Source organism: Coregonus clupeaformis, chromosome 30, assembly GCF_020615455.1.
Source record: "Coregonus clupeaformis isolate EN_2021a chromosome 30, ASM2061545v1, whole genome shotgun sequence".
In the NCBI taxonomy this organism is placed as follows: Eukaryota; Metazoa; Chordata; class Actinopteri; order Salmoniformes; family Salmonidae; genus Coregonus; species Coregonus clupeaformis.
The window spans coordinates 38,329,324-38,356,520 of NC_059221.1; the positions used below are offsets into that span (position 1 = coordinate 38,329,324).

Sequence of the window (27,197 nt, forward strand, 5' to 3'; positions counted from 1 at the left end):
CTGGGATGCTTTGTGAAGAACTGATTGCCTCCGATGCCTGAGAGAGCTTCTGGCTTTGTTCTTCTGACATGGCTGCTATTGAAACTGGATCGGCCCCCCCAGTCAGAAGTCTCTTTCAGAAGGAATGACATGGTTATTCACACGTTATGCAACGCCCTGAGGACCACTGCTGTCTCTTCTATGGGCCATTACATGCATACATACATACATACATACATACATACATCAGCATACATGCACAACCTAAACATGGACACATTTTGCTTCTTCTGTTCAAGAAGATTATAATAAATGTCTAACTAAACTACAGAGGTCCATCTGATCTAATGACACTGGCCATTGTCTAGGACCAGTTGTCCTCTCCTGACCAGGTCAAACCTCTTGATTGGCTGATTGATAAGAACGAAACTTATTCATTCTTCCCTCATCTACGTTGAGAGGAAAACAACTAAGTTTTAATCAAATCACACAGAGATCATTCAGACCTCAAACAGATCAGCAATGTCCTCTCCTTTCTCCCTTTTTGAAGCATGACTTCAGAATTCACCACATTTGACCTGTTTGCTTTAAAGGTAATTCCACTTTCAGATATTGATGATGGTGTTTAAATAATGCTACGTTATCATGTGTTTACTCTGTGTCTTGAAAGGGCAGATGAGAAAAATTCAAATTTTTCTGGCTGTTTCTACATTATCACTTCGTTGGGAACTTGGGACATATTTCTGACATGGAGACATTTGTGTTTACATCACAACACTGCATCACTGCATGTTCCGAGAGAATACAGCTCCACCAATGACAAGAGGTGAAATAAATACACACTGGCCCTTTAATTGTATTCATGTTAGAGAGAAGAGGAGGGGGAAGGGGGAGGGGGGGCGGTCTTTTTAATTACACAATCCTCTCCTGGCTGACCACTGGCTCTCTGCAAGCATGTCTCAAACCCTGACCTGAACAGACTTCTCTTTCACATACAGAGACACACACACACACACACACACACACACACACACACAGAGACACACACACAGAGACAAACACACCCAGAGACACACACACACACAGAAACACATACACACACTCACATACACACACACACACACACACACACAGAGAGACACACACACGCAGAGACACACACACACACACACAGAGAGAGACACATACACACACAGAGAGACACAGAGACACACACACTGGGACAGAGACTGGATGGATCTACAAGACCAGCACTGTGTATGTATGACATGACAGATTAGAGTGGACAGTGGACATGCCTGTGTGTTTGTGTAGAGAGAGAGAGAGAGAGAGAGAGAGATAATTTTACTGTACAGTGTGTGATGATGTAAGATGTATACAGCATTATGCAGAGTCAGTGTTGGATGCTGGAGGTGAAAGGCAATGTGTGTGTGAAGGTGAAAGGCTGTGTGTGGAGGTGAAAGCCTCTGTGTGTGTGGCGGTGAAAGGCTGTGTGTGTGTGGAGGTGAAAGGCTCTGTGTGTGTGGAGGTGAAAGGCTGTGTGTGTGGAGGTGAAAGGCTCTGGGTGTGGAGGTGAAAGGCTCTGTGTGTGTGGAGGTGAAAGGCTCTGTGTGTGTGGAAGTGAAAGGCTCTGTGTGTGTGGAGGTGAAAGGCTCTGTGTGTGTGGAGGTGAAAGGCTCTGTGTGTGTGGAGGTGAAAGGCTCTGTGTGTGTGGAGGTGAAAGGCTCTGTGTGTGTGGAGGTGAAAGGCTCTGTGTGTGTGGAGGTGAAAGGCTCTGTGTGTGTGGAGGTGAAAGCCTCTGTGTGTGTGGAGGTGAAAGCCTCTGTGTGTGGAGGTGAAAGGCTCTGTGTGTGTGTGGAGGTGAAAGGCTCTGTGTGTGTGGAGGTGAAAGGCTCTGTGTGTGTGGAGGTGAAAGGCTTTGTGTGTGTGGAGGTGAAAGCCTCTGTGTGTGGAGGTGAAAGGCTCTGTGTGTGGAGGTGAAAGGCTCTGTGTGTGTGTGGAGGTGAAAGGCTCTGTGTGTGTGGAGGTGAAAGGCTCTGTGTGTGGAGGTGAAAGGCTCTCTGTGTGTGGAGGTGAAAGGCTCTGTGTGTGTGGAGGTGAAAGGCTCTGTGTGTGTGGAGGTGAAAGGCTCTGTGTGTGTGGAGGTGAAAGGCTCTGTGTGTGTGGAGGTGAAAGGCTCTGTGTGTGTGGAGGTGAAAGGCTTTGTGTGTGTGGAGGTGAAAGCCTCTGTGTGTGGAGGTGAAAGGCTCTGTGTGTGGAGGTGAAAGGCTCTGTGTGTGTGGAGGTGAAAGGCTCTGTGTGTGGAGGTGAAAGGCTCTGTGTGTGGAGGTGAAAGGCTCTGTGTGTGTGGAGGTGAAAGGCTCTGTGTGTGTGGAGGTGAAAGGCTCTGTGTGTGTGGAGGTGAAAGGCTTTGTGTGTGTGGAGGTGAAAGCCTCTGTGTGTGGAGGTGAAAGGCTCTGTGTGTGGAGGTGAAAGGCTCTGTGTGTGTGGAGGTGAAAGGCTCTGTGTGTGTGGAGGTGAAAGGCTCTGTGTGTGTGGAGGTGAAAGGCTCTGTGTGTGTGGAGGTGAAAGGCTCTGTGTGTGTGGAGGTGAAAGGCTCTGTGTGAAGGTGACCATACAGAAGGTTTCTGCAGATTGATCATTATTATGCTGATGTGTTGTGGAAGAGAAACTCTCAGCTGCACCATGTGCACAGCATGTGGAAGTAACTAAAGCAGAGGAGTGACTTGCCTGAGAACTGAAGACATCAGTTAGCTCCCTGGCATTAGCTCTGCAGACTATTTTCAATGTGTGAGCCTAACATATTTCACAGCAATCTGAGGTTTGTCGGGGACATCTAAAACTACAGTGCAATGTAGGAGGTTAATAAAACAGGAAGTTGTAACCTTTGACCTTTGTTTCTCCCCTTCCCAGTCAGTATCAGATGGTTTCCACTTGATATTGACCCTAATCCTTCATCCCTGACGACTGTTGGCAACAACAACACAGGCCCCAGCTGACAGAGATTGAAAAGGGAGTCTTCTGTATACTCAGTTCAGTTCTGTGTTTAGCTGCTGAAATATTCATGGAGTGGAAGTCAAATATCAAGGTGATACCATTATCCTATTTCATTTAGCTGGGGCATTTTGTGTTTCCAGGTCAAATCCAGGTCAATAGAATAGCATATAGTACCATGTTTATGTCCCAAATGGCAGCCTATTCCATTTATAGTGCAGACCAGAGCCCTCAAAGGTAGTGCACTATAAAGGGTAGTTCCATACAAGCACAATCTATGATGACCCCTGATGATTATCCTCAGGATATACTGCTGCATCCTTCAATACTAGATTCTGATTGGCTGAAGTTCAGCATCACACCGCAGTAATGGTTCAGCATCACACCGCAGTAATGGTTCAGCATCCACACCACAGTAATGGTTCAGCATCCACACCGCAGTAATGGTTCAGCATCCACACCGCAGTAATGGTTCAGCATCCACACCGCAGTAATGGTTCAGCATCACACCGCAGTAATGGTTCAGCATCACACCGCAGTAATGGTTCAGCATCCACACCGCAGTAATGGTTCAGTATCACACCACAGTAATGGTTCAGCTTCCACACCACAGTAATGGTTCAGCATCACTTCACAGTAATGGTTCAGCATCACACCACATGGTGAATTATTTCCATAGAACTCACAGAGCCCCTTGTTTCCATGACAGTATGTATCTGCATGTGAAATGTTCCTGTTGGGGTTATCGGTTTCGCCTTGTTGTGTGTTGTGTGGATGGGGAGTTATGAAACCATTAGATGATCTAAATATGGCAGCCATTAGGCGATTAGATACATACAGGACAGGGTCAGTGGCGGAGGGATCTGCTGTCTTTGCTGCTGGGCACACACACACACACACACACACACACACACACACACACACACACACACACACAGACACACAGACACACACACACACACACAGACACACACACAGACACACACACACAGACACACACACACACAGACAGACACACACACACACACACACACACACAGCTGGATTAGATACAGACAAGCCCGGTGGTCTCAGCTCTACTGTCATACCCACCACTGGCCGCTGGTTGACCACTACTGTCAGAACACAACGACACCCCGCTCTGGTCTGACCATTCACAACGACACCCCGCTCTGGTCTGACCATTCACATGTTTCAATGACAACACAGCCAAGTATATGCTCTACAGTTATAATGTACTAGCTATCATACCACTGTAAGACCTGGGTACCATATGCACTGTGTGTGCGTATACTGGTGGGCAGCAGCCCCTCAGACATCCTACCAGGGATTCATTATTCAACAGGAACATTAATATTTTAGATCCTAGTCTGCTGTTTGGGGGGGGGGAGAATAGTACTGTTGCACACACAGACACTGCTGACCGCTAAATAAACTCTGGGGGACACGAAGGTGAACCATATCCCTCTGTCTGGCTGTCTGGCTGGCTCTCTGTCTGTCTGTCTGGCTGGCTGGCTCTCTGTCTGTCTGTCTGGCTGGCTGGCTCGCTGTCTGGCTGGCTGGCTGGCTGGCTGGCTGGCTGGCTCTCTGTCTGTCTGTCTGGCTGGCTCTCTGGCTGTCTGTCTGGCTGGCTCTCTGGCTGTCTGTCTGGCTCTCTGGCTGTCTGTCTGTCTGGCTCTCTGGCTGTCTGTCTGGCTGGCTCTCTGGCTGTCTGTCTGGCTCTCTGGCTGTCTGTCTGGCTCTCTGGCTGTCTGTCTGTCTGGCTCTCTGGCTGTCTGTCTGGCTGGCTCTCTGGCTGTCTGTCTGTCTGGCTCTCTGGCTGTCTGTCTGTCTGGCTGGCTCTCTGGCTGTCTGTCTGGCAGGCTGGCTCTCTGGCTGTCTGTCTGCTTGTCTGAACTGTTTTCAACCACTTTGTATTCACTTAATGTTAATGTTAGCATCTCTCATCTAAGGCATGTGATATGTCAGACAGTATGAAAATGTATGCACTCACTAACTGTAAGTCGCTCTGGATAAGAGCGTCTGCTAAAATGACTAAATTTTTTTTATTTAAATAAATACTAGAATTATTGTCAATCTAAAATATTCTCATATAAATATAAATACAGTTTATACAGGTTTCTATACCAATTTCTATATCAATAGCCTCTAAAATATATGTAAACAGACCATAAATGTGTCAATTTATTTTCTTGGAAACCGGCAAGTGCTATTATATGATAATATCAGCACTTGCTGCATTTACAACTTGTCTAAGTCATTATCATCAACTGATTTCAACCAGTGTACGGCTGTGGATTGACTGCATTGTTTGAATGGAATGTTGACATATTGACAGTTAATTAGAAAAAAATATAGAATCATTCCTCTAAAACCGGCTGGCTAGCTAGCTAAGAAACATACAGTGAAGAGAAATTATTTAAATTATTTATTTTACGCAATATCTTATCACAACACTGGCTAACCATGGTTGGCTAACTCCCTGACCAAAATGGCTGACCTTTGGACCGTCATAAGAAGGTTCATGTCCTTTCTAGTATTCAAATTCCTAATTCTATGGAAGGGCCTTTAGTGGTGTTGATTGGCCGTGGCTGCTGAACTTGAATGGTCCTTTGTCTGTCTGGACTCAGGAAGTAAACATAAAAACATAATATGCCATTTAGCAGACGCTTTTATCCAAAGCGACTTACAGTCATGCGTGCATACATTTTTTGTGTATGGGTGGTCCCGGGGATCGAACCCACTACCTTGGCGTTACAAGCGCCGTGCTCTACCAGCTGAGCTACAGAGGACCACAAAAAGTACAAACAGCTGCTGAGTTCAGACCTCAAGCACTGGGCTGGCTTGCTGTTTCTGTACTGCTCTGTATACTGTTTGACCGTCAGGCTGGGGAACAACCACTGTCTGCCAGACACTGTGGAGTTGGCTAAGCATAGCAGAAATGAAAAAACGCACATCTGATTTGACAAGGTGCAGGCCGACTGAACATAACACTGCACCCCTCTCTCTCTCTCTCTCTCTCCCCCTCTCTCCCCCCTCTCAATTCAATTCAATTCAATTTAAGGGTTTTATTGGCATGGGAAACGTGTGTTAACATTGCCAAAGCAAGTGAAGTAGATAGTAAACAAAAGTGAAATAAACAATAAATATTAACAGTAAACATTACACTCAGAAGTTTCAAAAGAATAAAGACATTATAATGTCATATTATGTATATATACAGTGTTGTAACAACGTGCAAATAGTTAAAGTACAAATGGGAAAATAAATAAACATAAATTGTAGATTTCTGCATGCAGAGTCTCAATTTGGTCTCTCTCTCTCTCTCTCTCTCTCTCTCTCTCTCTCTCTCTCTCTCTCTCTCTCCCCCTCTCTCTCTCTCTCTCTCTCTCTCTCTCTCTCTCTCTCTCTCTCTCTCTCTCTCTCTCTCTCTCTCTCTCTCTCTCTCTCTCTCTCTCTCTCTCTCTCTCTCTCTCTCTCTCTCTCTCTCTCTCTCTCTCTCTCTCTCTCTCTCTCTCTCTCTCTCTCTCTCTCTCTCTCTCTCTCTCTCTCTCTCTCTCTCTCTCTCTCTCTCTCTCTCTCTCTCTCTCTCTCTCTCTCTCTCTCTCTCTCTCTCTCGTTGACCCCCGTGGTGCCCGCCACCTCCTGACTTCCCAGCATTCCTTGCCAGGGATCCCCGTGGCGATCCCCGTAGCGCTGAAACAGAACATTGACCTGCGCACCTCCATGGACGGCAAGTACAAGGAGATCGCTGAGGTGCGTGAGATAGAAAGAAAGATGGAATTTAACAACATTTACCAATTTCAGCCACACAAGTGGATAAACTGCATTTAAATAACTGAGGATTTTCCAGCTCATTTCCTCTCTGTGTCCGTGTAGGAGCTGTTCTCTCGCAGCATAGCAGAGCGTGATATGCTCAGCGCCCCCTATGAGTTCCCTGAAGATAGAACAGCTGGAGGAGAGACAACAACGACTACAGAGACAGATCAGCCAGGATGTCAAGTAAGAGAGAGAGAGAGATAGTGGCAATTAACATTCAGCAACAATTTCCCATGAATCACAATGGGATCATGTTGGAAGTCTCTAAAAAAAGTATTTCTTTTAATGTCTTCTTCAGGTTTGAGCCAGATATCCTTCTCCGAGCCAAACAGGAGTTCATGAAGACTGACAGCGCTACTGACCTAGAGTGAGTACATTAAGGAGACTCGCGTTAGCTCCCTAAGATGATGCCTATACGCTTTAGCTAAGTAGGCTAACACAGTCTTTAAAACAGTCCCCCTTGAAACTTAATAATTACTATTATTATATTTTAAAGTTGTATTAGTCATATGTATGGGATACACATGGTATACACCGTCTAACAAAATGCTTACTTGCCGGTTCCTTCTGGACAATGCAACAACAATAAGATATAATACAAGATATAAGAATACGAACGTGAAGTAAATGGCTTCAGTAGAATATAATAAAAAATTATAGAATAAACATGATCATCTTGTGTTAGATACCTGAAGGAGCAGAGCCAGGCATTCATGGACCTGTACCCCAAGGAGAAAGACAGGGAAGGAGAGAAGGAGTACCAGCGAGTCTCCATCTCTGGAGAGGAGAAATGTGGAGTAGGTCACAGAAATATCCCCAACGGCCGTTACCGCTTCCACCACAGTAAACACCTTGAGTTTATTCAGTAAGGTTCCCTGGCTTTACTCATTGGTATTGAATACAGGTCCTATGTAAAACTTTGATTTCTCTCCACTTGGATTTTACCACAAGCAGCCAACCTTCCGACATGTTACCTGTTTCTCCGAACCGGATTCCTCCGGTAGTAGGAGACTAGAAGTAGGACTGGCAGTACTAACCTGTGCCTCCTCTTCCCGACCCCTTCGCTCACCTCCAGGTTCCCTTCACAGACCTGCTGGATGCTGCTAAGTGTGTGGTGAAGGCCTTGTTCATCAGGGAGAAGTACATTGGCCTGTCCATGCAGAACTTCTGTCGGACCACAGCCAGCTACCTGGAGGAACTCAGTGACAGACCTCTAGATATGGGCATCTACGAGGAGATACCTGAGACTTCTGTTACTGCAGGTAGATTACACAAACACGTACATATATATACATACATACATACACACCTACCTACCTACCTACATACGTACACATCTACCTACCTACCTACCTACCTACCTACCTACCTACCTACCTACCTACATACGTACACACCTTCCTACCTACCTACATACGTACACACCTTCCTACCTACATACGTACCTACCTACATAAATACATACACACCTACCTACCTACCTACATAAATACGTACCTACCTAACTACCTACCTACCTAAGTACACACCTACCTACAGTTGAAGTCGGAAGTTTACATACACCTTAGCCAAATACATTTAAACTCAGTTTTTCACAATTCCTGACATTTAATCCTAGTAAAAATTCCCTGTTTTAGGTCAGTTAGGCTCACCACTTTATGTTAAGAATGTGAAATGTCAGAATAATAGTAGAGAGAATTATTTATTTCAGCTTTTATTTCTTTCATCACATTCCCAGTGGGTCAGAAATTTATATACACTCAATTAGTATTTGGTAGCATTGCCTTTAAATTGTTTAACTTGGGTCAAACGTTTCGGGTAGCCTTCCACAAGCTTCCCACAATAAGTTGGGTGAATTTTGGCCCATTCCTCCTGACAGAGCTGGTGTAACTGAGTCATGTTTGTAGGCCTCCTTGCTCGCACACACTTTTTCAGTTCTGCCCACAAATGTTCTATAGGATTGAGGTCAGGGCTTTGTGATGGCCACTCCAATACCTTGACTTTGTTGTCCTTAAGCCATTTTGCCACAACTTTGGAAGTATGCTTGGGGTCATTGTCCATTTGGAAGACCCATTTGCGACCAAGCTTTAACTTCCTGACTGATGTCTTGAGATGTTGCTTCAATATATCCACATAATTTTCCTTCCTCATGATGTCATCTATTTTGTGAAGTGCACCAGTCCCTCCTGCAGCAAAGCACCCCCACAGCATGATGCTGCCACCCCCGTGCTTCACGGTTGGGATGGTGTTCATCGGCTTGCAAGCACCCCCTTTTTCCTCCAAACATAACGATGGTCATTATGGCCAAACAGTTCTATTTTCGTTTCATCAAACCAGAGGACATTTCTCCAAAAAGCACAATCTTTGTCCCCATGTGCAGTTGCAAACCGTAGTCTGGCTTTTTTATGGCGGTTTTGCAGCAGTGGCTTCTTCCTTGCTGAGCGGCCTTTCAGGTTATGTCGATATAGGACTCGTTTTACTGTGGATATAGATACTTTTGTACCTGTTTCCTCCAGCATCTTCACAAGGTCCTTTGCTGTTGTTCTGGGATTGATTTGCACTTTTCGCACCAAAGTACGTTCATCGTATTGGACAAAGATTTTTTCTTCAATGAGTCGGACGCGAAGGATATCCTCATTCGCATGAGAAAGAGACAGAGATATCGTGGACGTAGGTCGGGTGCCTTGTAAGGATCCGACGGTGAGCGAGTAAACTGCCTCTTCCATCAATCCTATTAGCCAACGTTCAATCATTTGAGAATAAGGTAGATGACCTAAGATTACAGTTATCCTACCAACGGGACATTAAAAACTGTAATATATTATGTTTCACCGAGTCGTGGCTGAACAACGACATTGATAACATACAGCTGGGGGGTTATACGCTACATCGTCAGGATAGAACTGCTGACTCCGGTAAGACAAGGGGTGGCGGTCAGTGTATATTTGTAAACAACAGCTGGTGCAAAAAATCTAATAATAAGGAAGTCTCAAGGTTTTGCTCGCCTGAGGTAGAGTATCTCATGATAAGCTGTAGACCACACTATTTACCAAGAGAGTTTTCTTGTATATTTTTCGTAGCTGTCTATATACCACCACAAACCAATGCTGGCACTAAGACTGCACTCAATTAGCTGTATAAGGCCATAAGTAAACAGGAAAACGCTCATCCAGAGGCAGCACTCCTAGTGGCCGGGGACTTTAATGCAGGGAAACTTAAATCTGTTCTACCTCATTTCTACCAGCATGTTAAATGTGCAACCAGAGGAAAAACAAACTCTAGACCACCTTTACTAAACACACAGAGACGCATACAAAGCTCTCCCTCGCCCTCCATTTGGCAAATCTGACCATAACTCTATCCTCCTGATTCCTGCTTATAAGCAAAAACTAAAGCAGGAAGCACCAGTGACTCGGTTAATAAAAAAGTGGTCAGATGACGCAGATGCTAAGTTACAGGACTGTTTTGCTAGCACAGACTGGAATATGTTCCGGGATTCTTCAGATAGCATTGAGGAGTACACCACATCAGTCACTGGCTTCATCAATAAGTGCATCGATGACGTCTTCCCCACAGTGACCGTACGTACATACCCCAACCAGAAGCCATGGATTACAGGCAACATCCGCACTGAGCTAAAGGCTAGAGCTGCCGCTTTCAAGGAGCGGGACTCTAACCCGGACGCTTATAAGAAATCCCGCTATGCCCTCCGACGAACCATCAAACAGGTAAAGAGTCAATACAGGACTAAGATTGAATTGTACTACACCGGCTCTGATGCTTGTCAGATGTGGCAGGGCTTGAAAACTATTACAGACTACATTTAGCAGACGCTCTTATCCAGAGCGACTTACAGGAGCAATTAGGGTTAAGTGCCTTGCTCAAGGGCACATCGACAGATTTTTCACCTAGTCGCCTAGGGGATTAGAACCAGCGACCTTTCGGTTACTGGCACAACGCTCTTAACCACTAAGCTACCTGCCGCCCCGACTACAAAGGGAAGCACAGCCGCGAGCTGCCCAGTGACACAAGCCTAACAGATGAGCTAAATCACTTCTATGCTCGCTTCGAGGCAAGCAACACTGAAGCATGCATGAGAGCACCAGCTGTTCCGGATGACTATGTGATCACGCTCTCCGTAGCCGATGTGAGTAAGACTTTTAAGCAGGTCAACATTCACAACGGATTACCAGGATGTGTACTCCGAACATGTGCTGACCAACTGGCAAGTGTCTTCACTGACATTTTCAACATGTCCCTGACTGAGTCTGTAATACCAACGTGTTTCAAGCAGACCACCATAGTCCCTGTGCCCAAGGACACTATGATAACCTACCTTAATGACTACCGACCTGTAGCCATGAAGTGCTTTGAAAGGCTGGTCATGGCTCATATCAATACCATTATCCCAGAAACCCTAGACCCACTCCAATTTGCATACCGCCCCAACAGATCCACAGATGATGCAATCTCTATTGCACTCCACACTGCCCTTTCCCACCTGGACAAGAGGTGTTTAGTCCTAGCTTAGTGATGAGCTTTGAGGGCACTATGGTGTTGAACGCTGAGCTGTTGTCAATGAATAGTATTCTCACGTACAGTGAGGGAAAAAAGTATTTGATCCCCTGCTGATTTTGTACGTTTGCCTGATGGGTTCGATCCCTGGGACCACCCATACACAAAAATGTATGCCCGCATGACTGTAAGTCGCTTTGGCTAAAAGCGTCTGCTAAATGGCATATTATATTATAAGTATTTGATCCCCTGCTGATTTTGTACGTTTGCCCACTGACAAAGACATGATCAGTCTATAATTTTAATGGTAGGTTTATTTGAACAGTGAGAGACAGAATAACAACAACAAAATCCAGAAAAACCCATGTCAAAAATGTTATAAATTGATTTGTACTTTAATGAGTGAAATAAGTATTTGACCCCTCTGCAAAACATGACTTAGTACTTGGTGGCAAAACCCTTGTTGGCAATCACAGAGGTCAGATGTTTCTTGTAGTTGGCCACCAGGTTTGCACACATCTCAGGAGGGATTTTGTCCCACTCCTCTTTGCAGATCTTCTCCTAGTCATTAAGGTTTCAAGCCTGATGTTTGGCAACTCAAACCTTCAGCTCCCTCCACAGATTTTCTATGGGATTAAGGTCTGGAGACTGGCTAGGCCACTCCAGGACCTTAATGTGCTTCTTCTTGAGCCACTCCTTTGTTGCCTTGGCTGTGTGTTTTGGGTCATTGTCATGCTGGAATATCCATCCACGACCCATTTTCAATGCCCTTGCTGAGGGAAGGAGGTTCTCACCCAAGATTTGACGGTGCATGGTGCCGTCCATTGTCCCTTTGATGTGGTGAAGTTGTCCTGTCCCCTTAGCAGAAAAACACCCCCAAAGCATAATGTTTCCACCTCCATGTTTGACGGTGGGGAGGGTGTTCTTGGGGTCATAGGCAGCATTCCTCCTCCTCCAAACACGGCGAGTTGAGTTGATGCCAAAGAGCTCGATTTTGGTCTCATCTGACCACAACACTTTCACCCAGTTCTCCTCTGAATCATTCAGATGTTCATTGGCAAACTTCAGACGGGCCTGTATATGTGCTTTCTTGAGCAGGGGGACCTTGCGGGCTCTGCAGGATTTCAGTCCTTCACGGCGTAGTGTGTTACCAATTGTTTTCTTGGTGACTATGGTCCCAGCTGCCTTGAGATCATTGACAAGATCCTCCTGTGTAGTTCTGGGCTGATTCCTCACCGTTCTCATGATCATTGCAACTCCACGAGGTGAGCTCTTGCATGGAGCCCCAGGCCGAGGGAGATTGACAGTTATTTTGTGTTTCTTCCATTTGCGAATAATCGCACCAACTGTTGTCACCTTCTCACCAAGCTGCTTGGCGATGGTCTTGTAGCCCATTCCAGCCTTGTGTAGGTCTACAATCTTGTCCCTGACATCCTTGGAGAGCTCTTTGGTCTTGGCCATGGTGGAGAGTTTGGAATCTGATTGATTGATTGCTTCTGTGGACAGGTGTCTTTTATACAGGTAACAAGCTGAGATTAGGAGCACTCCCTTTAAGAGTGTGCTCCTAATCTCAGCTCGTTACCTGTATAAAAGACACCTGGGAGCCAGAAATCTTTCTGATTGAGAGGGGGTCAAATACTTATTTCCCTCATTAAAATGCAAATCAATTTATAACATTTTTGCCATGCGTTTTTCTGGATTTTGTTGTTGTTATTCTGTCTCTCACTGTTCAAATAAACCTACCATTAAAATTATAGACTGATAATTTATTTGTCAGTGGGCAAACGTTCAAAATCAGCATGGGATCAAATACTTTTTTCCCTCACTGTACGTGAAAATGCTATTCATTGACAACAGCTCAGCGTTCAACACCATAGTGCCCTCAAAGCTCATCACTAAGCTAAGGATCCTGGGACTAAACACCTCCCTCTGCAACTGGATCCTGGACTTCCTGACAGGCCGCCCCCAGGTGGTAAGGGTAGGTAACAACACATCTGCCACGCTGATCCTCAACACGGGGGCCCCTCAGGGGTGCATGCTCAGTCCCCTCCTGTACTCCCTGTTCACCCATGACTGCATGGCCAGGCACGACTCCAACACCATCATTAAGTTTGCAGACGACAACAGTGGTAGGCCTGATCACCAACAACGATGAGACAGCCTATAGGGAGGAGGTCAGAGACCTGGCCATGTGGTGCCAGGATAACAACATCTCCCTCAACGTGATCAAGACAAAGGAGATGATTGTAGACTACAGGAAAAAAAAGAGGACTGAGCACGCCCCCATTCTCACCGATGGGGCTGTAGTGGAACAGGTTGAGAGCTTCAAGTTCCTTGGTGTCCACATCACCAACAAATGATCATGGTCCAAACACACCAAGACAGTCGTGAAGAGGGCACGACAAAGCCTATTCCCCCTCAGGAGACCGAAAACATTTGGCATGGGTCCTCAGATCCTCAAAAAGTTCTACAGATGCACCATCGAGAGCATCCTGACTGGTTGCATCGCCACCTGGTATGGCAACTGCTCGGCCTCCGACCGCAAGGCACTACAGAGGGTAGTGCGTACGGCCCAGTACATCACTGGGGCCAAGCTTCCTGCCATCCAGGATCTCTATACCAGGCGGTGTCAGAGGAAGGCCCTCAAAATTGTCAAAGACTCCAGCCACCCTAGTCATAGACTATTCTCTCTGCTACCGCACGGCAAGCGGTACCGGAGCGCCAAGTCTAGGTCCAAAAGACTTCTCAACAGCTTCTACCCCCAAGCCATAAGACTCCTGAACAGCTAATCATGGCTACCCGGACAATTTGCACTGCCCCCCCACCCCCACCCCCACCCCCTTTTTTACTCTGCTGCTACCCTGTTTATTATTTATGCATAGTCACTTTAACTCTACCCACATGTACATATTACCGCAATTACCTCGACTAGCCGGTGCCCCCGCACATTGACTCTGCACCGGTACCCCCCTGTATATAGCCTCCCTACTGTTATTTTATTTTACTGCTGCTCTTTAGTTATTTGCTTAAATTTTTTTTGCTTAACACTTTTTAAAATGTCTTTACTTTGCATTGTTGGTTAAGGGCTTGTAAGTAAGCATTTCACTGTAATGTCTACACCTGTTGTATTCGGCGCATGTGGCAAATAAAATTTGATTTGATTTGATCTCTAGGAGACGGAACGCGTCTCCTTCCTGAGCGTTTGGAAATTGTTCCCAAGGATGAACCAGACTTGTGGAGGTCTACCATTTTTTTTCTGAGGTCTTGGCTGATTTCTTTTGATTTTCCCATGATGTCAAGCAAAGAGGCACTGAGTTTGAAGGTAGGCCTTGAAATACATCCACAGGTACACCTCCAATTGACTCAAATGATGTCAATTAGCGTATCAGAAGCTTCTAAAGCCATGACATCATTTTCTGGAATTTTCCAAGCTGTTTAAAAGGCACAGTCAACTTAGTGTATTTAAACTTCTGACCCACTGGAATTGTGATACAGTGAATTATAAGTGAAATAATCTGTCTGTAAACAATTGTTGGAAAAATTACTTGTGTCATGCACAAAGTAGATGTCCTAACCGACTTGCCAAAACTATAGTTTGTTAACAAGACATTTGTGGAGTGGTTGAAAAACAAGTTTTAATGACTCCAACCTAAGTGTATGTAAACTTCCGACTTCAACTGTATGTACCTACCTACATACACTCACAGGTGGTAGTTAAAGCAAGCCAGCTACAGATGAAGAGATGGTTTCATATGTGCTATTCCCCTCTACCTCCTGCAGGAAACACAGACTGTCACTCAGTGTGGGGAGAATTTTCATCATCGAAATTCAGCCGTGAAAATAAATGTTTGGTTTGGCGTAACGCCCTGTGCATTCCCATTCCATCCCAACTGTCTTGTGTCTGACGGTTTAATAACGTTCTATTTGATTCTATTCTACTCTAGTGTACTGTACTCTATTCTAGACCTAGACCAGACGGTCCACCCTCCTGTCTCCGCCACACACCCCTATGAGAACCAAGACACTTCCTGTATGCCTCCTGACATAGACTACGGCTGCAAGATGGTCAACGGTGTCGTCCATATCTACACTAAGAAGGACACCATGGACACGTGCGACACGTCAATTAACCCTTAACATATCATATTGTTAGCCTTATTATAACACATTATAAAAAAAGGCTCATACGTGCTTATAACAAGTTGTCAAGCAATATACCTAAAGGCTTTAGATAAATTGTTACCATGGTTATAAACATGCCGATACCTAGCAGCCATATATCTGTTTATAAGTTGTCATTACTTTGGCCTTCAGTGGCATTATGAAAAAGACTACTTTGTGTGAGTGCCTTTTAGTTTACTGGCTGTTGGCTATCGAGACGGTGTTAAAAGTCTGTGTACTGTCATTTCAGGTCTACAGAGTTGGAGCTGCCGTACCCAGACCTACCGGAGTACATCGCTGATATGAACGTCATGATGGCCCTCATCATCAACGGACCTGTGTGAGTTAACATACCTCTGATGGCATATATACAGTGGGGAGAACAAGTATTTGATACACTGCCGATTTTGCAGGTTTTCCTACTTACAAAGCATGTAGAGGTCTGTAATTTTTATCATAGGTACCCTTCAACTGTGAGAGACGGAATCTAAAACAAAAGTGTTACTAATGGTTTTTCTTTGAGACTGTGGTCCCAGCTCTCTTCAGGTCATTGACCAGGTCCTGCCGTGTAGTTCTGGGCTGATCCCTCACCTTCCTCATATCATTGATGCCCCACGAGGTGAGATCTTGCATGGAGCCCCAGACCGAGGGTGATTGACCGTCATCTTGAACTTCTTCCATTTTCTAATAATTGCGCCAACAGTTGTTGCCTTCTCACCAAGCTGCTTGCCTATTGTCCTGTAGCCCATCCCAGCCTTGTGCAGGTCTACAATTTTATCCCTGATGTCCTTACACAGCTCTCTGGTCTTGGCCATTGTGGAGAGGTTGGAGTCTGTTTGATTGAGTGTGTGGACAGGTGTCTTTTATACAGGTAACGAGTTCAAACAGGTGCAGTTAATACAGGTAATGAGTGGAGAACAGGAGGGCTTCTTAAAGAAAAACTAACAGGTCTGTGAGAGCCGGAATTCTTACTGGTTGGTAGGTGATCAAATACTTATGTCATGCAATAAAATGCAAATTAATTACTTAAAAATCATACAATGTGATTTTCTGGATTTTTGTTTTAGATTCCGTCTCTCACAGTTGAAGTGTACCTATGATAAAAATTACAAACCTCTACATGCTTTGTAAGTAGGAAAACCTGCAAAATCGGCAGTGTATCAAATACTTGTTCTCCCCACTGTATGTGGTAGTGTTGATTCAAATCAGTGGGGCTGAAGACTTGCGCTACAGCGTGATAGAAAGGCAATGTTCCCGCATTCGCGGAGACTGCCTTTACGGTAAAATGCATATGTCGAAATTACCTTTACATTTAAATCGCGCTACAGATTGAATCAAGCCCAAGGTTTCTATAATGGCCATTCTGTCAAGAAGCAAAACATCATGATGATAGACCGCGAGTCGTCTGTCAGTTACTCCTGACAGTGTGCTGCCTGTTATCAGTGGAGCAACTGACGTTGTGTCTGGGTTTACTTCCTGCCTTCACAGGAAGTCATTCTGTTACCGTCGGTTACAGTACCTGAGTTCTAAGTTCCAGATGCACATCCTGCTGAATGAGATGAAGGAGCTTGCAGCTCAGAAGAAAGTCCCTCACAGAGATTTCTACAACATACGCAAGGTGAGTCCTCAGTCAGCGTGTTTGGAGAGGACCAGCGTGAGCTATGCTCTACGCAGAATCAGTGATCTAGAAATCATCTTGCACCCCCAAAGAACTGCTCATTATTTGACCCAAGATGTTCAAATCTGCGCAGAGCTTTGCTCAGGCCGATGCGCTCGAAGTGTTGCGTATTTCGGTGTGATGCTATTCTATCTTCATTCATCTGTGTCTGTATCTGGTTCCTTGTTGCGCACCCAGGTGGACACCCACATCCACGCCTCGTCCTGCATGAACCAGAAACACCTGCTGAGGTTCATCAAGAGGGCCATGAAGAAGTATCCAGGGGAGATAGTCCATGCGGAGAGAGACAAGGGACAGACGCTCATGGAGGTGTTCGAAACCATGAACCTCACAGCCTTCGACCTGAGTGTGGACACACTGGACATGCACGCTGTGAGTGGTGGTGGAGAGGGGTCGAGGGAGGAGACAGAGGGTTGCATGTCGATAGTCTTAAGTAGCTACCTCTCCTTCATCCTCTCTGTTTGTACAATATTGGTTTTGGTTCCTATATTAAGAGAGGACACATAGAGGAGACAGGAAGGTCAATGAAGAGATCTCAGGAAAAGGATGGATGAACAGTTGTTCTATTTTTTTTTTAGAGCTTTTTGATTGACAACTGTGCTTTAAAGACAGACGACTATCTGACTTGACAGCTTGGCAGCGACATCAACAAGAACGTCCCCTTTCTCTTCACAGGACCGCAACACTTTCCATCGCTTTGACAAGTTCAACGCCAAATACAACCCCATCGGGGAGTCCATCCTTAGAGAGATCTTCATCAAAACAGACAACCATGTAGAGGGGAAATACTTTGGACACATCATCAAGGTGAATGCATATAGTCCCGTGTAGCTCAGTTGGTAGGGCATGGCGTTTGCAACGTCAGGGTTGTGGGTTCGATTCCCACGGGGGGCCAGTATGAAAATGTATGCACTCACTAACTGTAAGTCACTCTGGATAAGAGCGTCTGCTAAATGACTAAAAATGTAAATAATCAACATACTGTATATTCTCCTCCTACGTCATGATTCTCGACCCCTTCTCCCGATGTGTGAACTTTCACAATCTCCATCTGAAATTAAAAGCATCGGATTTGTGTGAGCAATTAGAGGGAGTTTCCACCACAGAAAGATTGTGCAAGTGCACACTTCATAAGAAGGGTAGAGAATCAGGATGCAACCACAGAGAGTAGTAATGTTGTATTATAGTAATGTTGCATTGTAGTACATTTTACATTTGAGTCATTTAGTGGACGCCCTTATCCAGAGTGACTTACAGTTAGTGCATTCATCTTAAGGTAGCTAGGTGGGACAACACCATATCACGGTCATAGTAAGTACATTTTTCCTCAATAAAGTAGCTATCAGCAAAGTCAGTGCTAGTAAGAGAGAAAACGGGGGGTGCTGTGGGATTATTTAAGATGCTCTTTAAAAAGAGGCGGGGTTTCATACGTTTTCAGAAGATGGGCAGGGACTCTGCTGTTCTAGCTTCAGGGGGAATCTGGTTCCACCATTTGGGTCCCAGGACAGAGAAGAGCTGTGTGTGTGTGTGTGTGTGTGTGTGTGTGTGTGTGTGTGTGTGTGTGTGTTAAGTAAGTACCCTTTCTTTATCATTTAACTTTGAATTCTGTCATTTTAATTCCATCTTCTATCGATTAGATATCCCCTAACTTGCTTTGCCACACAAGCAGAGCAGCAATGCAATTGTCTCTCTCTCATCACGGGAAGGATCAGAGAGCGCATGCCTTTTTTTTTTTTTGCGGCTTTTTCCAATTCATCAGTATAGTTGCATCATGCAACCCTTAGGTTTTGATTTCTCAGACATTCCCAGGTTTATCACAACTACATAAATAATGGATTTTATTGTGATGGTGTAGGCTATATTAAATTGATTTATTTGACTTTTTTTAAATGTAGATGTTCCAAAAGGCACGCCTCAGCAGCTTGTATGAGTGGAAGCCAGGAAATGCTAAACGTATTTTTGTTAATTAACGGTCAATTACCATGGAGACCGGCAGTATTTTGGAACTGCCTGCCAGGTAGGATGCAATCTAAGAGTGTTCTGAGCCTGAGACGTCCAGCCCTGAGAGGGGCGGAGAGGAGGATCTGATGGTTCACAGTGTCGAAGTCAGCGGATAGATCTAGGAGGATGAGAACAGAGGAGAGAGAGTCAGCTTTGGCAGTGCGGAGAGCCTCCGTGACACAGAGAGAAGAGCAGTCTCGGTTAAGTGACCCGCCTGGAAGTCTGACTGGTTAAGGTCAAGAAGATCGTTCTGAGAGAGATAGCGAGAGTTGGTCAGAGACGGCACGCTCAAGTGTTATGGAAAGAAAAGAAAGAAAGGATACCGGTCTGTAGTTTTTGAGTGTTGGTTTCTTGAGGAGGGGAGTGACTCAGGCCATTTTGAAGTCAGAGGGGATGCAGCCAGTGGAGAAAGAGGTTAACGTAGTTCTGTGTGAGTGGGACCAGTGGACTCAATAGGCTGAGTGAATGAGGAGCGGATGTCGTCAACCTTCTTTTCAAAGTGATTGACAAAGTCATCCACGGAGAGGGGGGAGGGGGTGGAGGATTAAGGAGGGAGGAGAAGGTGGAAAAGACTTTCCTAGGGTTCGAGGCAGAAGCTTGAAATGTAGTGATAGAAAGTTTAGCATCGGATACAGAGGAAGAGAAGACAGAGAGGAGGGAGTGAAAGGATGACAGTAAGTTTCATTTTCTTCCATTTTAGCTCAGCTGCCCGCAACCCTGTTCTGTAAGCTCGCAATGTGTCACTCAGCCACGGAGCAGGAGGGGAGGGCTGAGCCGGCCGGGAGGAAGGGGGACATTGCGAGTCATAGGATGCGGAAAGGGAGGAGAGTAGGGTCGAAGAGGCAGAATCAGGAGACAGGACGGAGAAGGATTTAGCAGAAGGGAAAGATGATAGGTTAGAAGAGGAGAGAGTAGTGGGAGGGAGTAGTGGGAGAGAGAGAGAGCCAAGATTGCGACGGCGCATGACCATCTGGGTAGGGGCTGAGTGGGTAGGGTTGGAGGAAAGGGAGACAGAAAAGGAAACAAAGTAGTGATCAGAGACCTGGAGGGGGGTTGCAGTGAGGCTAGAAGGCTAACAGCCTCCAGTAAAGAGCAGGTAAAGCGTATTGCCTGCCTTGTGAGTTGGAGAGGACTGAGAACGGGTGAGGTAAGGAGGGGAAAGAGAGAGTTGGAAAGAAATGAATCGAAGGCAGACGTCGGGAGGTTGAAGTCGACCAGTACGAAATGAGCTCATCAAGGTGTCAAGCTTGATTGATTCTCTAAGGGCACCTGGTGGGTGATAGATGAAAACAATGTTACTCTTGAGTTGACAAGTGATAGTGACAGCATGGAATTCAAATGAGAAGATGGACAGGTGAGTGAGGGAGAACAGAGATCATCTCCATTTAGAGAAATGAGCAGCCCTGTTCCACCACTAGATGCTCTCGGACTACGAGAGAAAACGTTGTCAGGTGAAGAGAGAGCAGCTGGAGAGAGCAGCTGGTGTAGCAGATCTCTGGGTTGGTCCATGTCTCCTTCAGGGCCAAAAGTCAAGGGACTGAGGGGCAGCGTAGGCTGAGATGAACTCTGCGTTCTTGACCGTAGATCGGCAGTTCCAAACGCTGCCAGAGGCCAGGAATTCCAAATGGGTTGTGGGCGCAGGGTACGCTAAATTAGAATGGATGCAGCCAAGGGGTGGGGAGCGTCTGTAAAGCCTACAGGGAGAGGAGTGAACAAGTATAGAAAACATATAGTTGCCAAAGCTTCAAAAGAGCAAAATGAGATCATCTGTAAATAACTGGGTAAGATATTCAAGTGAGAGACTAGTGTGGCACCTTCCTCTCTTTCCTTCCTCTAATAACTCCACAGAACCGTCTTTGTTTCGGGCGAAGGTTCGAGACCGCCGCTGACACCGATTACCAAAACCACAACAGTCACAAATTGCCCCTTGATCCTGGTTGACGAGTCGACAACTTTATCTGCAAGTTATGAGTCAGTCAGCAGTTCACACACCAAGTAGGCTACTGGGAAGACAGGAAGCACTTTAAAGTAGATGGCCCTTAGTGAGCAACAAGACAGTACTAGACGACAACAGATTAAGACAAAGATCATACTTATCACTCCTGGAGATATCAAGAGTCCTCTGTAGTAATGCTGTATTGTAGTAATGCTGTATTGTAGTGTAGTAATGTTATAGTAATGTTCTATACTAGTACTTAGCGCCCCCTGCTGACTGTTGTATGCCTCTGCACCCCGTCAGGAAGTGATGGCTGACCTGGAGGAGAGTAAATACCAGAACCTGGAGCTGGACCTGGACCTGGACCTGGACCTGGAGCTGCGTCTGTCCATCTACGGCCGCTGCAGGGACGAGTGGGACAAGCTGGCCCAGTGGGCCGTCAAACACCAAGTCTACTCTAACAACGTACGCTGGCTGGTGCAGGTGCCACGACTCTTGTGAGTACCACCAAAGCCTCTTACAACATTATATACCATCTCTGTTACTACTACAATACATCCGTTCAACAATTGTCTGGTGTTCCTCACTTCTTCCACATTGTTCTGAATGAAACAATATATTTTCAGTATGTCCATCTACAGGGGTTAGAGTTCTTCAGTCCTTCCACACAACCATAGTCATGCCAGCTGCCAGATAACATTGAATTACTGTGAAAGTGCCTAATTGTTGTTACTGAACTATGATTCCTTAAATTTGACCTGAAAACCAATACAATTCTGATAAAAAAAAGTGACCACACCTGCATGCTCTCTATCTCTCTCTGCAGTGATGTGTACCACACCAAGAAGCAGCTGTCTACCTTCCAGGAGCTGCTGGAGAACATCTTCATGCCTCTGTTTGAGGTCACCATCGACCCCACCAGACACCATGAGCTGCACCTCTTCCTACAACACGTGAGTAAACAATCCGTCGGTTTAGTGGTTCAGAGGACACTGTGTGTTGGATCAGTCGTTATGGCTTTTGTCTAGCAGTAACCTAACGTAGCAGGGTGTTAAAGAAATGCCGGTGCTGCGTTTCTTTCTTTCTGGTCCTGACGAGAGTAAAAAAAAACAGTGGGAAGGTTCTCTTCTGCACTGTTCAACCAATCCAGTTAAATGTGGAGGAGGAGTTAAGATGAAGTTCTCCTTGTTAACGTCCAAAAGTGGAAGTCGTGTCATAGGCTCTCTTTCCATGTCCCCTTAAAACCGGACGCATCCGGTTGTTTCCGCCCCCCGACAGAGGGTGGTCTAGCAGATAACCTCTCTGAGACACTGGGCGTGTTCGAGAACATCAATCCTGACGGATCTACAAATCACAATAAGTCGTTATTTGGGATGCAAGGTGATTTGTAAAATCAGTAAGTCTACTCGGTCTGTCGTCGGGCGAATGACCTAAATTGATGCTCTCAAACACGACCACTGATCGTGAAGACGACGACGTTGACAATGACGATTTACGACGACAATGACAATGGTGTGTGTGTGTGTGTGTTCAGGTGGTGGGCTTCGACAGTGTGGACAATGAGTCTAAACCGGAGCATCACTGCTTCAACACGGAGAGTCCTCTGCCAGCCGACTGGACAGAAGACAACCCTCCTTACGCATACTACCTGTACTATATGTATGCTAACATGACCGTGCTCAACCACCTGCGCAGGTATGGGACCACATGACACTGCAGCACTATTACCATTTACACTGATTCTAGCATGACACTGACATTATCACTGTAAACACCTGGCTATGTGGGAACAGAATCTAGAACAGGGCTTTCCAACCGTGTTCCTGGAGGTTTTCAGTCCAACCCTGTTCCTGGAGGTTTTCAGTCCAACCGTGTTCCTGGAGGTTTTCAGTCCAACCGTGTTCCTGGAGGTTTTCAGTCCAACCGTGTTCCTGGAGGTTTTCAGTCCAACCGTGTTCCTGGAGGTTTTCAGTCCAACCGTGTTCCTGGAGGTTTTCAGTCCAACCCTAATCTAGCTCACCTGATTCTAATATTTAGTTGGTTGATAAGCTGAATCAGGTTAGTTAAAACTGGTTTTGAAGCCCTGGTGTAAACCTACAGGAGGGTTGCTCTCCAGGAACAGGGTTGGAGAGCCCTGGTGTAAACCTACAGGAGGGTAGCTCTCCAGGAACAGGGTTGGAGATCCCTGGTGTAAACCTACAGGAGGGTAGCTCTCCAGGAACAGGGTCGGAGAGCCCTGGTGTAAACCTACAGGAGGGTAGCTCTCCAGGAACAGGGTCGAAGAGCCCTGGTGTAAACCTACAGGAGGTTAGCTCTCCAGGAACAGGGTCGGAGAGCCCTGAGCTGCTGTAGATACTTTCCACTAAAGGGCATAAGCAACACATCTAAATTGTACTGTTCATATTTCTGTGAGGGTCATGACCCTACACAGACGTACCAATAGAGAATGAACACAGGAAACTCACTGACAATCACAATCCTATCACAATGCTATCACAATACCATCAAATGTTATCACAATACCATCACAATACCATCACAAAACCATCACAACGCCATCACAATACCTTCACAACGCCATCACAATCCCATCACAACGCCATCACAATCCCATCACAACGCCATCACAACACTATCACAATACCATCACAATACCATCCCTTATCATAACATCATATCATATCACTCAATATGCCCTGGCTTTGACCTCTGTGACCTCCCACCGTACCTCTGTGACTGCCTGTTATGTAGCATTAGTTATACAGGGTTGCTAAACTGGTCCTCTGTAGCTCAGCTGGTAGAGCACGGCGCTTGTAACGCCAAGGTAGTGGGTTCGATCCCCGGGACCACCCGTACAATTTTTTTTTTTTTCATAATAATAATAATATAATAATACAATGTATGCATGCATATATGGATAAAAGCATCTGCTAAATGGCATATTATTATTATTATTATTATTATTAACCACCTTATCTCTTCAGCTGTCCGTGTAGCTGTGTTTTATATGGTTTGAGTCTCGTCCCCACTGTACCTCTATGATTGTGTGTACCACCAATCAATCTATCTTCTCCATCTCTCCATCTCTCCATCTCTCCATCTCTCCATCTCTCTATCTCTCTATCTATCTATCTATCTATCTATCTATCTGTGTGTGTTCCAGGCAGAGAGGTTTCAACACCCTGGTGCTGCGTCCTCACTGTGGGGAGGCGGGGCCTATCCATCACCTGGTGTCAGGTTTCATGCTGTCAGAAAACATCTCCCACGGACTGCTGCTCAGGAAGGTACTGCTGCACACAGCGTTAGCCGCCACACTGTCTATATTTCACACACCACAACGAGGACAAAGTCGTCAGTCATCTACAGTACGAGCTTGTGACCACCAGGTGCCTTTCAAACAAATGGCAGCTACTGTAAATGTTCCAATGCAAAAAATGCTTCACGGGGTTGGTTGTTCTTTTTGTATCAACAAATGTTTCCAGTCATAAGAGACAACTGCCCACAACAGAACACATAGTGTATCACCGTGTCCTCACCCGTCCCTGTCCTGCAGTACCTCTACTACACATAGTGTATCACCGTGTCCTCACCAGGCCCCCGTCCTGCAGTACCTCTACTACCTGGCTCAGATCGGCATCGCCATGTCTCCTCTCAGCAACAACAGTCTGTTCCTCAGCTACCACCGCAACCCCCTGCCTGAGTATCTGTCCAGGGGACTCTCGCTGTCCACTGACGACCCTCTGCAGTTCCACTTCACTAAGGTTGGTGAACCCCAACGATGTATATAAATAAAACACTATGAATACCGGGTATGTGAATATAAACTGTACTCGTATGTCAATGGTGGCTCCATGTCACTAGCAAGGTTTCTGCTCAACACAACATACATAAAGAATGTCTCCATGTCACTAGCAAGGTTTCTGCTCAACACAACATACATAAAGAATGTCTCCATGTCACTAGCAAGGTTTCTGCTCAACACAACATACATAAAGAATGTCTCCATGTCACTAGCAAGGTTTCTGCTCAACACAACATACATAAAGAATGTCTCCATGTCACTAGCAAGGTTTCTGCTCAACACAACATACATAAAGAATGCCTCCATGTCACTAGCAAGGTTTCTGCTCAACACAACATACATAAAGAATGTCTCCATGTCACTAGCAAGGTTTCTGCTCAACACAACATACATAAAGAATGCCTCCATGTCACTAGCTAGATTTCCATCCAATTGGCAACAGATTTTCATGCAAATATTCTCAAATCTGCATAAAGAAAATATGCGCATTTTCCCACCGGTGGTGTGTTTTCACCGAACTGACTTGTTGCTGATAAAAATCAGAGATGACGAAGTGCACACGATGTACTTTTCTCTTCAGTTTTCATGTACCAAATAAAAACATACAGTACCAGTCAAAAGTTTGGACACACCTACTCATTCAAGGGTTTTTCTTTATTTTTTACTATTTTCTACATTGTAGAATAATAGTGAAGACATCAAAACTATGAAGTAACACATATGGAATCATGTAGTAACCAAAAAGAAGTGTTCAACAAATCAAAATATATTTTATATTTGAGATTCTTCAAATAGCCACCCTTTGCCTTGATGACAGCTTTGCACACTCTTGGCATTCTCTCAACCAGCTTCATGAGGAATGCTTTTCCAACAGTCTTGAAGTAGTTCCCACATATGCTGAGCACTTGTTGGCTGCTTTTCCTTCACTCTGCGGTCCAACTCATCCCAAACCATCTCAATTGGGTTGAGGTCGGGGGATTGTGGAGGCCAGGTCATCTGATGCAGCACTCCATCCCTCTCCTTCTTGGTCAAATAGCCCTTACACAGCCTGTATGTGAGAGTTTACATACACCTTAGCCAACTACATTTAAACTCAGTTTTTCAGAATTCCTGACATTTAATCCTAGTAAAAATTCCTTGTTTTAGGACAGTTAGGATCACCACTTTATTTTAAGAATGTGCAATGTCAGAATAATAGTAGAGAGAATTATTTATTTCAGCTTTTATTTCTTTCATCACATTCCCTGTGGGTCAGCAGTGGCTTCTTCCTTGCTGAGCGGCCTTTCAGATTATGTCGATATAGGACTCGTTTTACTGTGGATATAGATACTTTGTTACCTGTTTCCTCCAGCATCTTCACAAGGTCCTTTGCTGCTGTTCTGGGATTGATTTGCACTTTTCGCACCAAAGTACGTTAATCTCTAGGAGACAGAACGCGTCTCCTTCCTGAGCGGTTTGACGGCTGCGTGGTCCCATGGTGTTTATACTTGCTTACTATTGTTTGTACAGATGAACGTGGTACCTTCAGGCGTTTGGAAATTGTTCCCAAGGATGAACCAGACTTGTGGAGGTCTACAATTATTTTTATGAGGTCTTGGCTAATTTATTTTGATTTTCCCATGATGCCAAGCAAAGAGGCACTGAGTTTGAAGGTAGGCCTTGAAATACATCCACAGGTACACCTCCAGTTGACTCAAATGATGTCAATTAGCCTATCAGATGCTTCTAAAGCCATGACATCATTTTCTCAAATTTTCCAAGCTGTTTAAAGGCACAGTCAATTTAGTGTATGTAAACTTCTGACCCACTGGAATTGTGATACAGTGAATTATAAGTGAAATAATCTGTCTGTAAACAATTGTTGAAAAAAATTACTTGTGTCATACACAAAGTAGATGTCCTAACCGACTTGCCAAAACTATAGTTTGTTAACAATAAATTTGTGGAGTGGTTGAAAAACGAGTTTTAATGACTCCAACCTAAGTGTATGTAAACTTCCGACTTCAACTGTATATATATATTGTACACAGTAAAGAAAATGTGGAGTGTTCGTTATGTTCGCCTGCATCCCCCAGATTATCCTCCCGGATTTGCCTTTTTAGCTGCAAATTCATCACTCTGAAACGGCTAACTCCGCCCTCTAGACCGAGGGCCTGACATGAACAAACTACCCCAGCAAGGAGTCGGCTCAAGTAGGCAACTAGAGAGGCTGCTGACAGTGTTTTTGCGAGATGTCCGGACAAAAGGAAATTTTAAAATCGTCCAGCGACTCTTGCCTTGTCCACAGACATCCCCAAACAAAAACCGACTCG

The 27,197-nt window shown here is 45.3% G+C and overlaps 1 pseudogene; it reads left to right on the top strand.

Annotated features, from left to right (window-relative positions):
• Window positions 1-1,155: 1,155 nt before the first annotated feature.
• LOC121546145 lies at window positions 1,156-25,293 on the top strand (annotated as a pseudogene).
• Window positions 25,294-27,197: the final 1,904 nt, after the last annotated feature.